Raw genomic sequence first — 14,405 nt, forward strand, 5'->3', positions numbered from 1 at the left:
TGAATGTCGGTCGGAGATGGTGCGCGTCGCGACCGATCACGTTCATTTTGGTTATACAGAGTCAAGATGACCAATTGGACAAACTGAGACCGCAATTTCGAGATTCTGCGATGATAAGTTGTCATTCGACTGGCGATATTACACGACTAGCTATGACAGTTGGTCGGTGATGGCGCTCGTCGCGACCGATCACGGTCATTTTGGTTATACAGAGTCAAGATGACCGATTGGACAAATTGAGATTGCAATTTCGAGATTCTCCGATGATAAGTTGTCATTCTACGTGCAATATTACACGACTTGCGATGACGGTCGGTCGGCGATGGCGCTCGTCGCGACCGATCACGCTCATTTTGGTTATACAGAGTCGAGATGACCGATGGACAAACTGAGACTGCATTTTCGAGATTCTGTGATGATAAGTTGTCACTCGACTAACGATATAAGACTAGTGGCGATGAAGGTCGGTCGGCGATGGCGCTCGTCGCGACCGATCACGCTCATTTTGGTTATACAGAGTCGAAATGACTGATGGACAAACTGAGACCGCAATTTCGAGATTCTGCGATGATAAGTTTGTATTCGACTAGCGATATTATACGACTGGCGATGACGGTCGGTCGGCGATGGCGCTCGTCGTGACCGATCACGCTCATTTTGGTTATACAGAGTCAAGATGACCGATTGGACAAACTGAGACCGCAATTTCGAGATTCTGCGATGATAAGTTGTCATTCGACTAGTACACGACTAGCGATGACAGTTGGTCGGTGATGGCGCTCGTCGCGACCGATCACGCTCATTTTGGTTATACAGAGTCGGAATGAGCGATTGGACAAACTGAGACCACAATTTCGAGATTCTGCGATGATAAGTTGTCATTCGATAGCAATATTACACGACTGGCGATGAAAGTTGGTCGGAGATGGTGCTCGTCGCGACCGATCACGTTCATTTTGGTTATACAGAGTCAAGATGACCGATTGGACAAATTGAGACTGCAATTTCGAGATTCTGCGATGATAAGTTGTCATTCTACGTGCAATATTACACGACATGCGATGACGGTCGGTCGGCGATGGCGCTCGTCGAGACCGATCACGCTCATTTTGGTTATACAGAGTCGAGATGACCGATGGACAAACTGAGACTGCATTTTCGAGATTCTGTGATGATAAGTTGTCACTCGACTAACGATATAAGACTAGTGCCGATGACGGTCGGTTGGCGATGGCGCTCGTCGCGACCGATCACGCTCATTTTGGTTATACAGAGTCGAGATGACTGATGGACAAACTGAGACCACATTTTCGAGATTCTGCGATGATAAGTTTTCATTCGACTAGTGATATTACACGACTGGCGATGACGGTCGGTCGGCGATGGCGCTCGTCGCGACCGATCACGCTCATTTTGGTTATACAGAGTCGAGATGCCTGATTGGACAAACTGAGACTGCAATTTCGAGATTCTACGATGATAAGTTGTCGTTCTATAGCGATATTACACGACTGGCGATGAATGTCGGTCGGAGATGGTGCGCGTCGCGACCGATCACGTTCATTTTGGTTATACAGAGTCAAGATGACCGATTGGACAAACTGAGACCGCAATTTCGAGATTCTGCGATGATAAGTTGTCATTCGACTAGCGATATTACACGACTGGCGATGACTGTCGGTCGGCGATTGCGTTGTCGCGAACGATCACGTTCATTTTGGTTATACAGAGTCAAGATGACTGCTTGGACAAACTGAGACCGCAATTTCGAGATTCTGCGATGATAAGTTGTCATTCGACTAGAGATATTACATGACTAGCGATGACAGTTGGTCGGTGATGGCGCTCGTCGCGACCGATCACGGTCATTTTGGTTATACAGAGTCGGGATGAGCGATTGGACAAACTGAGACCACAATTTCAAGATTCTGCGATGCTAAGTTGTCATTCGATAGCAATATTACACTACTGGCGATGAAAATCGGTCGTCGATGGCGCTCGTCGCGACCGATCACGTTCATTTTGGTTATACAGAGTCAAGATGACCGATTGGACAAACTGAGACCGCAATTTCGAGATTCTGCGATGATAAGTTTTCATTCGACTGGCAATATTACGCGACTGGCGATGACGGTCGGTCGGCGAAGGCGCTCGTCGCGACCAATCACACTCATTTTGGTTATACAGAGTCGAGATGCCCAATTGGACAAACTGAGACTGCAATTTCGAGATTCTACGATGATAAGTTGTCGTTCGATAGCGATATTACACGACTGGCGATGAAAGTTGGTCGGAGATGGTGCTCGTCGCGACCGATCACGTTCATTTTGGTTATACAGAGTCAAGATGACCGATTGGACAAATTGAGACTGCAATTTCGAGATTCTGCGATGATAAGTTGTCATTCTACGTGCAATATTACACGACATGCGATGACGGTCGGTCGGCGATGGCGCTCGTCGCGACCGATCACGCTCATTTTGGTTATACAGAGTCGAGATGACCGATGGACAAACTGAGACTGCATTTTCGAGATTCTGTGATGATAAGTTGTCACTCGACTAACGATATAAGACTAGTGCCGATGACGGTCGGTTGGCGATGGCGCTCGTCGCGACCGATCACGCTCATTTTGGTTATTCAGAGTCGAGATGACTGATGGACAAACTGAGACCACATTTTCGAGATTCTGCGATGATAAGTTTTCATTCGACTAGTGATATTACACGACTGGCGATGACGGTCGGTCGGCGATGGCGCTCGTCGCGACCGATCACGCTCATTTTGGTTATACAGAGTCGAGATGCCTGATTGGACAAACTGAGACTGCAATTTCGAGATTCTACGATGATAAGTTGTCGTTCGATAGCGATATTACACGACTGGCGATGAATGTCGGTCGGAGATGGTGCGCGTCGCGACCGATCACGTTCATTTTGGTTATACAGAGTCAAGATGACCGATTGGACAAACTGAGACCGCAATTTCGAGATTCTGCGATGATAAGTTGTCATTCGACTAGCGATATTACACGACTGGCGATGACTGTCGGTCGGCGATTGTGTTGTCGCGAACGATCACGTTCATTTTGGTTATACAGAGTCAAGATGACTGATTGGACAAACTGAGACCGCAATTTCGAGATTCTGCGATGATAAGTTGTCATTCGACTAGAGATATTACATGACTAGCGATGACAGTTGGTCGGTGATGGCGCTCGTCGACCGATCACGGTCATTTTGGTTATACAGAGTCGGGATGAGCGATTGGACAAACTGAGACCACAATTTCAAGATTCTGCGATGCTAAGTTGTCATTCGATAGCAATATTACACTACTGGCGATGAAAATCGGTCGTCGATGGCGCTCGTCGCGACCGATCACGTTCATTTTGGTTATACAGAGTCAAGATGACCGATTGGACAAACTGAGACCGCAATTTCGAGATTCTGCGATGATAAGTTTTCATTCGACTGGCAATATTACGCGACTGGCGATGACGGTCGGTCGGCGAAGGCGCTCGGCGCGACCAATCACACTCATTTTGGTTATACAGAGTCGAGATGCCCAATTGGACAAACTGAGACTGCAATTTCGAGATTCTACGATGATAAGTTGTCGTTCGATAGCGATATTACACGACTGGCGATGAATGTCGGTCGGAGATGGTGCTCGTCGCGACCGATCACGTTCATTTTGGTTATACAGAGTCAAGATGACCGATTGGAGAAACTGAGACCGCAATTTCGAGATTCTGCGATGATAAGTTGTCATTCGACTAGCGATATTACACGACTGGCGATGACTGTCGGTCGGCGATGGCGTTGTCGCGAACGATCACGTTCATTTTGGTTATACAGAGTCAAGATGACCGATTGGACAAACTGAGACCGCAATTTCGAGATTCTGCGATGATAAGTTGTCATTCGACTAGAGATATTACACGACTAGCGATGACAGTTGGTCGTTGATGGCGCTCGTCGCGACCGATCACAGCATTTTGGTTATACAGAGTCGGAATGAGCGATTGGACAAACTGAGACCACAATTTCGAGATTCTGCGATGATAAGTTGTCATTCGATAGCAAAATTACACGACTGGCGATGAAAGTTGGCCGGAGATGGTGCTCGTCGCGACCGATCACGTTCATTTTGGTTATACAGAGTCGAGATGACTGATGGACAAACTGAGACCGCAATTTCGAGATTCTGCGATGATAAGTTTTCATTCGACTAGCGATATTACACGACTGGCGGTGACGGTCGGTCGGCGATGGCGCTCGTCGCGACCGATCACGCTCATTTTGGTTATACAGAGTCGAGATGCCCGATTGGACAAACTGAGACTGCAATTTCGAGATTCTACGATGATAAGTTATCAATCGATAGCGATATTACACGACTGGCGATGAATGTCGGTCGGAGATGGTGCGCGTCGCGACCGATCACGTTCATTTTGGTTATACAGAGTCAAGATGACCAATTGGACAAACTGAGACCGCAATTTCGAGATTCTGCGATGATAAGTTGTCATTCGACTAGCGATATTACACGACTGGCGATGAATGTCGGTCGGAGATGGTGCGCGTCGCGACCGATCACGTTCATTTTGGTTATACAGAGTCAAGATGACCAATTGGACAAACTGAGACCGCAATTTCGAGATTCTGCGATGATAAGTTGTCATTCGACTAGCGATATTACACGACTGGCGATGACTGTCGGTCGGCGATGGCGTTGTCGCGAACGATCACATTCATTTTGGTTATACAGAGTCAAGATGACCGATTGGACAAAATGAGACCGCAATTTCGAGATTCTGCGATGATAAGTTGTCATTCGACTAGAGATATTACACGACTAGCTATGACAGTTGGTCGGTGATGGCGCTCGTCGCGACCGATCACGGTCATTTTGGTTATACAGAGTCAAGATGACCGATTGGACAAATTGAGACTGCAATTTCGAGATTCTCCGATGATAAGTTGTCATTCTACGTGCAATATTACACGACTTGCGATGACGGTCGGTCGGCGATGGCGCTCGTCGCGACCGATCACGCTCATTTTGGTTATACAGAGTCGAGATGACCGATGGACAAACTGAGACTGCATTTTCGAGATTCTGTGATGATAAGTTGTCACTCGACTAACGATATAAGACTAGTGGCGATGAAGGTCGGTCGGCGATGGCGCTCGTCGCGACCGATCACGCTCATTTTGGTTATACAGAGTCGAAATGACTGATGGACAAACTGAGACCGCAATTTCGAGATTCTGCGATGATAAGTTTGTATTCGACTAGCGATATTACACGACTGGCGATGACGGTCGGTCAGCGATGGCGCTCGTCGCGACCGATCACGCTCATTTTGGTTATACAGAGTCAAGATGACCGATTGGACAAACTGAGACCGCAATTTCGAGATTCTGCGATGATAAGTTGTCATTCGACTAGAGATATTACACGACTAGCGATGACAGTTGGTCGGTGATGGCGCTCGTCGCGACCGATCACGCTCATTTTGGTTATACGGAGTCGGAATGAGCGATTGGACAAACTGAGACCACAATTTCGAGATTCTGCGATGATAAGTTGTCATTCGATAGCAATATTACACGACTGGCGATGAAAGTTGGTCGGAGATGGTGCTCGTCGTGACCGATCACGTTCATTTTGGTTATACAGAGTCAAGATGACCGATTGGACAAATTGAGACTGCAATTTCGAGATTCTGCGATGATAAGTTGTCATTCTACGTGCAATATTACACGACATGCGATGACGGTCGGTCGGCGATGGCGCTCGTCGCGACCGATCACGCTCATTTTGGTTATACAGAGTCGAGATGCCCGATTGGACAAACTGAGACTGCAATTTCGAGATTCTGCGATGATAAGTTGTCACTCAACTAGAGATATTACACGACTGGCGATGAATGTCGGTCGGAGATGGTGCGCGTCGCGACCGATCACGTTCATTTTGGTTATACAGAGTCAAGATGACCAATTGGACAAACTGAGACCGCAATTTCGAGATTCTGCGATGATAAGTTGTCATTCGACTAGCGATATTACACGACTGGCGGTGACGGTCGGTCGGCGATGGCGCTCGTCGCGACCGATCACGCTCATTTTGGTTATACAGAGTCGAGATGCCCGATTGGACAAACTGAGACTGCAATTTCGAGATTCTACGATGATAAGTTGTCATTTGATAGCGATATTACACGACTGGCGATGAATGTCGGTCGGAGATGGTGCGCGTCGCGACCGATCACGTTCATTTTGGTTATACAGAGTCAAGATGACCAATTGGACAAACTGAGACCGCTATTTCGAGATTCTGCGATGATAAGTTGTCATTCGACTAGCGATATTACACGACTGGCGATGACTGTCGGTCGGCGATGGCGTTGTCGCGAACGATCACGTTCATTTTGGTTATACAGAGTCAAGATGACCGATTGGACAAAATGAGACCGCAATTTCGAGATTCTGCGATGATAAGTTGTCATTCGACTAGAGATATTACACGACTAGCTATGACAGTTGGTCGGTGATGGCGCTCGTCGCGACCGATCATGGTCATTTTGGTTATACAGAGTCAAGATGACCGATTGGACAAATTGAGACTGCAATTTCGAGATTCTCCGATGATAAGTTGTCATTCTACGTGCAATATTACACGACTTGCGATGACGGTTGGTCGGCGATGGCGCTCGTCGCGACCGATCACGCTCATTTTGGTTATACAGAGTCGAGATGACCGATGGACAAACTGAGACTGCATTTTCGAGATTCTGTGATGATAAGTTGTCACTCGACTAACGATATAAGACTAGTGGCGATGAAGGTCGGTCGGCGATGGCGCTCGTCGCGACCGATCACGCTCATTTTGGTTATACAGAGTCGAAATGACTGATGGACAAACTGAGACCGCAATTTCGAGATTCTGCGATGATAAGTTTTCATTCGACTAGCGATATTACACGTCTGGCGATGACGGTCGGTCGGCGATGGCGCTCGTCGTGACCGATCACGCTCATTTTGGTTATACAGAGTCAAGATGACCGATTGGACAAACTGAGACCGCAATTTCGAGATTCTGCGATGATAAGTTGTCATTCGCCTAGAGATATTACACGACTAGCTATGACAGTTGGTCGGTGATGGCGCTCGTCGCGACCGATCACGGTCATTTTGGTTATACAGAGTCAAGATGACCGATTGGACAAATTGAGACTGCAATTTCGAGATTCTCCGATGATAAGTTGTCATTCTACGTGCAATATTACACGACTTGCGATGACGGTCGGTCGGCGATGGCGCTCGTCGCGACCGATCACGCTCATTTTGGTTATACAGAGTCAAGATGACCGATTGGACAAACTGAGACCGCAATTTCGAGATTCTGCGATGATAAGTTGTCATTCGACTAGAGATATTACACGACTAGCGATGACAGTTGGTCGGTGATGGCGCTCGTCGCGACCCATCACGCTCATTTTGGTTATACGGAGTCGGAATGAGCGATTGGACAAACTGAGACCACAATTTCGAGATTCTGCGATGATTAGTTGTCATTCGATAGCAATATTACACGACTGGCGATGAAAGTTGGTCGGAGATGGTGCTCGTCGCGACCGATCACGTTCATTTTGGTTATACAGAGTCAAGATGACCGATTGGACAAATTGAGACTGCAATTTCGAGATTCTGCGATGATAAGTTGTCATTCTACGTGCAATATTACACGACATGCGATGACGGTCGGTCGGCGATGGCGCTCGTTGCGACCGATCACGCTCATTTTGGTTATACAGAGTCGAGATGACCGATGGACAAACTGAGACTGCATTTTCGAGATTCTGTGATGATAAGTTGTCACTCGACTAACGATATAAGACTAGTGGCGATGACGGTCGGTTGGCGATGGCGCTCGTCGCGACCGATCACGCTCATTTTGGTTATTCAGAGTCGAGATGACTGATGGACAAACTGAGACCACATTTTCGAGATTCTGCGATTATAAGTTGTCATTCGACTAGAGATAATACACGACTAGCGATGACAGTTGGTCGGTGATGGCGCTCGTCGCGACTGATCACGGTCATTTTGGTTATACAGAGTTGGAATGAGCGATTGGACAAACTGAGACTGCAATTTCGAGATTCTACGATGATAAGTTGTCGTTCGATAGCGATATTACACGACTGGCGATGAATGTCGGTCGGCGATGGCGCTCGCCGCGACCGATCACGCTCATTTTGGTTATACAGAGTCGAGATGCCCGATTGGACAAACTGAGACCGCAATTTTGAGATTCTGCGATGATAAGTTGTCACTCAACTAGAGATATTACACGACTGGCGATTTTGATCGGTCAGCGATGGCGCTCGTTGCGACCGATCACGCTCATTTTGGTTATACAGAGTCGGGATGAGCGATTGGACAAACTGAGACCACAATTTCGTGATTCTGCGATGATAAGTTGTCATTTGATAGCAATATTACACTACTGGCGATGAAAATCGGTCGGCGATGGCGCTTGTCGCGACCGATCACGCTCATTTTGGTTATACAGAGTCGAGATGACGGAATAGACACACTCGGACCACAATTTTGAGATTCAGCGATGATAAGTTGTCATTTGACTAACGATATAAGACTACTGGCGATGATTGTCAGTCGGCGATGGCGCTTGTCGTGATCGATCAAGCTAATTTTGGTTTTTCAGAGTCGAGATGCCCGATTGGACAAACTGAGACCGCAATTTTGAGAGTCTGCGACGAGAAGTTGTCATTCAACTAACGATATAAGACTACTGGCGATGACGGTGGGTCGGCGATGGCGCTCGTCGCGACCGATCACGCTCATTTTGGTTATACAGAGTCGAGATGACTGATGGACAAACTGAGACCACATTTTCGAGATTCTGCGATGATAAGTTGTCACTCAACTAGAGATATTACACGACTGGCGATGACAGTCGGTCGGTGATGGCGCTCGTCGCGACTGATCACGTTCATTTTGGTTATACAGAGTCAGGATGAGCGCTTGGACAAACTGAGACCACAATTTCGAGATTCTGCGATGATAAGCTGTCATTCAATAGCATTATTACACTACTGGCGATGAAAGTCGGTCGGAGATGGTGCTCGTCGTGACCGATCACGTTCATTTTGGTTATACAGAGTCGAAATGACTGATGGACAAACTGAGACCGCAATTTCGAGATTCTGCGATGATAAGTTTGTATTCGACTAGCGATATTACACGACTGGCGATGACGGTCGGTCAGCGATGGCGCTCGTCGCGACCGATCACGCTCATTTTGGTTATACAGAGTCAAGATGACCGATTGGACAAACTGAGACCGCAATTTCGAGATTCTGCGATGATAAGTTGTCATTCGACTAGAGATATTACACGACTAGCGATGACAGTTGGTCGGTGATGGCGCTCGTCGCGACCGATCACGCTCATTTTGGTTATACGGAGTCGGAATGAGCGATTTGACAAACTGAGACCACAATTTCGAGATTCTGCGATGATAAGTTGTCATTCGATAGCAATATTACACGACTGGCGATGAAAGTTGGTCGGAGATGGTGCTCGTCGTGACCGATCACGTTCATTTTGGTTATACAGAGTCAAGATGACCGATTGGACAAATTGAGACTGCAATTTCGAGATTCTGCGATGATAAGTTGTCATTCTACGTGCAATATTACACGACATGCGATGACGGTCGGTCGGCGATGGCGCTCGTCGCGACCGATCACGCTCATTTTGGTTATACAGAGTCGAGATGCCCGATTGGACAAACTGAGACTGCAATTTCGAGATTCTGCGATGATAAGTTGTCACTCAACTAGAGATATTACACGACTGGCGATGAATGTCGGTCGGAGATGGTGCGCGTCGCGACCGATCACGTTCATTTTGGTTATACAGAGTCAAGATGACCAATTGGACAAACTGAGACCGCAATTTCGAGATTCTGCGATGATAAGTTGTCATTCGACTAGCGATATTACACGACTGGCGGTGACGGTCGGTCGGCGATGGCGCTCGTCGCGACCGATCACGCTCATTTTGGTTATACAGAGTCGAGATGCCCGATTGGACAAACTGAGACTGCAATTTCGAGATTCTACGATGATAAGTTGTCATTTGATAGCGATATTACACGACTGGCGATGAATGTCGGTCGGAAATGGTGCGCGTCGCGACCGATCACGTTCATTTTGGTTATACAGAGTCAAGATGACCAATTGGACAAACTGAGACCGCAATTTCGAGATTCTGCGATGATAAGTTGTCATTCGACTAGCGATATTACACGACTGGCGATGACTGTCGGTCGGCGATGGCGTTGTCGCGAACGATCACGTTCATTTTGGTTATACAGAGTCAAGATGACCGATTGGACAAAATGAGACCGCAATTTCGAGATTCTGCGATGATAAGTTGTCATTCGACTAGAGATATTACACGACTAGCTATGACAGTTGGTCGGTGATGGCGCTCGTCGCGACCGATCACGGTCATTTTGGTTATACAGAGTCAAGATGACCGATTGGACAAATTGAGACTGCAATTTCGAGATTCTCCGATGATAAGTTGTCATTCTACGTGCAATATTACACGACTTGCGATGACGGTCGGTCGGCGATGGCGCTCGTCGCGACCGATCACGCTCATTTTGGTTATACAGAGTCGAGATGACCGATGGACAAACTGAGACTGCATTTTCGAGATTCTGTGATGATAAGTTGTCACTCGACTAACGATATAAGACTAGTGGCGATGAAGGTCGGTCGGCGATGGCGCTCGTCGCGACCGATCACGCTCATTTTGGTTATACAGAGTCGAAATGACTGATGGACAAACTGAGACCGCAATTTCGAGATTCTGCGATGATAAGTTTTCATTCGACTAGCGATATTACACGTCTGGCGATGACGGTCGGTCGGCGATGGCGCTCGTCGTGACCGATCACGCTCATTTTGGTTATACAGAGTCAAGATGACCGATTGGACAAACTGAGACCGCAATTTCGAGATTCTGCGATGATAAGTTGTCATTCGACTAGAGATATTACACGACTAGCTATGACAGTTGGTCGGTGATGGCGCTCGTCGCGACCGATCACGGTCATTTTGGTTATACAGAGTCAAGATGACCGATTGGACAAATTGAGACTGCAATTTCGAGATTCTCCGATGATAAGTTGTCATTCTACGTGCAATATTACACGACTTGCGATGACGGTCGGTCGGCGATGGCGCTCGTCGCGACCGATCACGCTCATTTTGGTTATACAGAGTCAAGATGACCGATTGGACAAACTGAGACCGCAATTTCGAGATTCTGCGATGATAAGTTGTCATTCGACTAGAGATATTACACGACTAGCGATGACAGTTGGTCGGTGATGGCGCTCGTCGCGACCGATCACGCTCATTTTGGTTATACGGAGTCGGAATGAGCGATTGGACAAACTGAGACCACAATTTCGAGATTCTGCGATGATTAGTTGTCATTCGATAGCAATATTACACGACTGGCGATGAAAGTTGGTCGGAGATGGTGCTCGTCGCGACCGATCACGTTCATTTTGGTTATACAGAGTCAAGATGACCGATTGGACAAATTGAGACTGCAATTTCGAGATTCTGCGATGATAAGTTGTCATTCTACGTGCAATATTACACGACATGCGATGACGGTCGGTCGGCGATGGCGCTCGTCGCGACCGATCACGCTCATTTTGGTTATACAGAGTCGAGATGACCGATGGACAAACTGAGACTGCATTTTCGAGATTCTGTGATGATAAGTTGTCACTCGACTAACGATATAAGACTAGTGGCGATGACGGTCGGTTGGCGATGGCGCTCGTCGCGACCGATCACGCTCATTTTGGTTATTCAGAGTCGAGATGACTGATGGACAAACTGAGACCACATTTTCGAGATTCTGCGATGATAAGTTTTCATTGGACTAGTGATATTACACGACTGGCGATGACGGTCGGTCGGCGATGGCGCTCGTCGCGACCGATCACGCTCATTTTGGTTATACAGAGTCAAGATGCCTGATTGGACAAACTGAGACTGCAATTTCGAGATTCTACGATGATAAGTTGTCGTTCGATAGCGATATTACACGACTGGCGATGAATGTCGGTCGGAGATGGTGCGCGTCGCGACCGATCACGTTCATTTTGGTTATACAGAGTCAAGATGACCGATTGGACAAACTGAGACTGCAATTTCGAGATTCTGCGATGATAAGTTGTCACTCAACTAGAGATATTACACGACTGGCGATGACAGTCGGTCGGTGATGGCCCTCGTCGCGACTGATCACGTTCATTTTGGTTATACAGAGTCGGGATGAGCAATTGGACAAACTGAGACCACAATTTCGAGATTCTGCGATGACAAGCTGTCATTCGATAGCATTATTACACTACTGGCGATGAAAGTCGGTCGGCGATGGCGCTCGCCGCGACCGATCACGCTCATTTTGGTTATACAGAGTCGAGATGCCCGATTGGACAAACTGAGACCGCAATTTTGAGATTCTGCGATGATAAGTTGTCACTCAACTAGAGATATTACACGACTGGCGATTACGATCGGTCAGCGATGGCGCTCGTTGCGACCGATCACGCTCATTTTGGTTATACAGAGTCGGGATGAGCGATTGGACAAACTGAGACCACAATTTCGTGATTCTGCGATGATAAGTTGTCATTTGATAGCAATATTACACTACTGGCGATGAAAATCGGTCGGCGATGGCGCTTGTCGCGACCGATCACGCTCATTTTGGTTATACAGAGTCGAGATGACGGAATAGACACACTCGGACCACAATTTTGAGATTCAGCGATGATAAGTTGTCATTTGACTAACGATATAAGACTACTGGCGATGATTGTCAGTCGGCGATGGCGCTTGTCGTGATCGATCAAGCTAATTTTGGTTTTTCAGAGTCGAGATGCCCGATTGGACAAACTGAGACCGCAATTTTGAGAGTCTGCGACGAGAAGTTGTCATTCAACTAACGATATAAGACTACTGGCGATGACGGTGGGTCGGCGATGGCGCTCGTCGCGACCGATCACGCTCATTTTGGTTATACAGAGTCGAGATGACTGATGGACAAACTGAGACCACATTTTCGAGATTCTGCGATGATAAGTTGTCACTCAACTAGAGATATTACACGACTGGCGATGACAGTCGGTCGGTGATGGCGCTCATCGCGACTGATCACGTTCATTTTGGTTATACAGAGTCAGGATGAGCGCTTGGACAAACTGAGACCACAATTTCGAGATTCTGCGATGATAAGCTGTCATTCAATAGCATTATTACACTACTGGCGATGAAAGTCGGTCGGCGATGGCGCTCGCCGCGACCGATCACGCTCATTTTGGTTATACAGAGTCGAGATGCCTGATTGGACAAACTGAGACCGCAATTTTGAGATTCTGCGATGATAAGTTGTCACTCAACTAGTGATATTACACGACTGGCGATTACGATCGGTCAGCGATGGCGCTCGTTGCGACCGATCACTCTCATTTTGGTTATACAGAGTCGGGATGAGCGATTGGACAAACTGAGACCACAATTTCGTGATTCTGCGATGATAAGTTGTCATTTGATAGCAATATTACACTACTGGCGATGAAAATCGGTCGGCGATGGCGCTTGTCGCGACCGATCACGCTCATTTTGGTTATACAGAGTCGAGATGATTGAATAGACACACTCGGACCACAATTTTGAGATTCAGCGATGATAAGTTGTCATTTGACTAACGATATAAGACTACTGGCGATGATTGTCAGTCGGCGATGGCGCTTGTCGTGATCGATCAAGCTAATTTTGGTTTTTCAGAGTCGAGATGCCCGATTGGACAAACTGAGACCGCAATTTTGAGAGTCTGCGACGAGAAGTTGTCATTCAACTAACGATATAAGACTACTGGCGATGACGGTCGGTAGGCGATGGCGCTCGTCGCGACCGATCACGCTCATTTTGGTTATTCAGAGTCGAGATGACTGATGGACAAACTGAGACCACATTTTCGAGATTCTGCGATGATAAGTTGTCACTCAACTAGAGATATTACATGACTGGCGATGACAGTCGGTCGGTGATGGCGCTCGTCGCGACCGATCACGTTCATTTTGGTTATACGGAGTCGGGATGAGCGATTGGACAAACTGAGACCTAAATTTCGAGATTCTGCGATGATAAGCTGTCATTCGATAGCGATATTACACTACTGGCGATGAAAGTCGGTCGGCGATTGCGCTCGTCGCGACCGATCACGCTCATTTTGGTTATACAGAGACGAGATGCCCGATTGGACAAA

This window comes from Lineus longissimus, chromosome 17 (assembly GCF_910592395.1).
Source record: "Lineus longissimus chromosome 17, tnLinLong1.2, whole genome shotgun sequence".
NCBI classification, from domain to species: Eukaryota; Metazoa; Nemertea; class Pilidiophora; order Heteronemertea; family Lineidae; genus Lineus; species Lineus longissimus.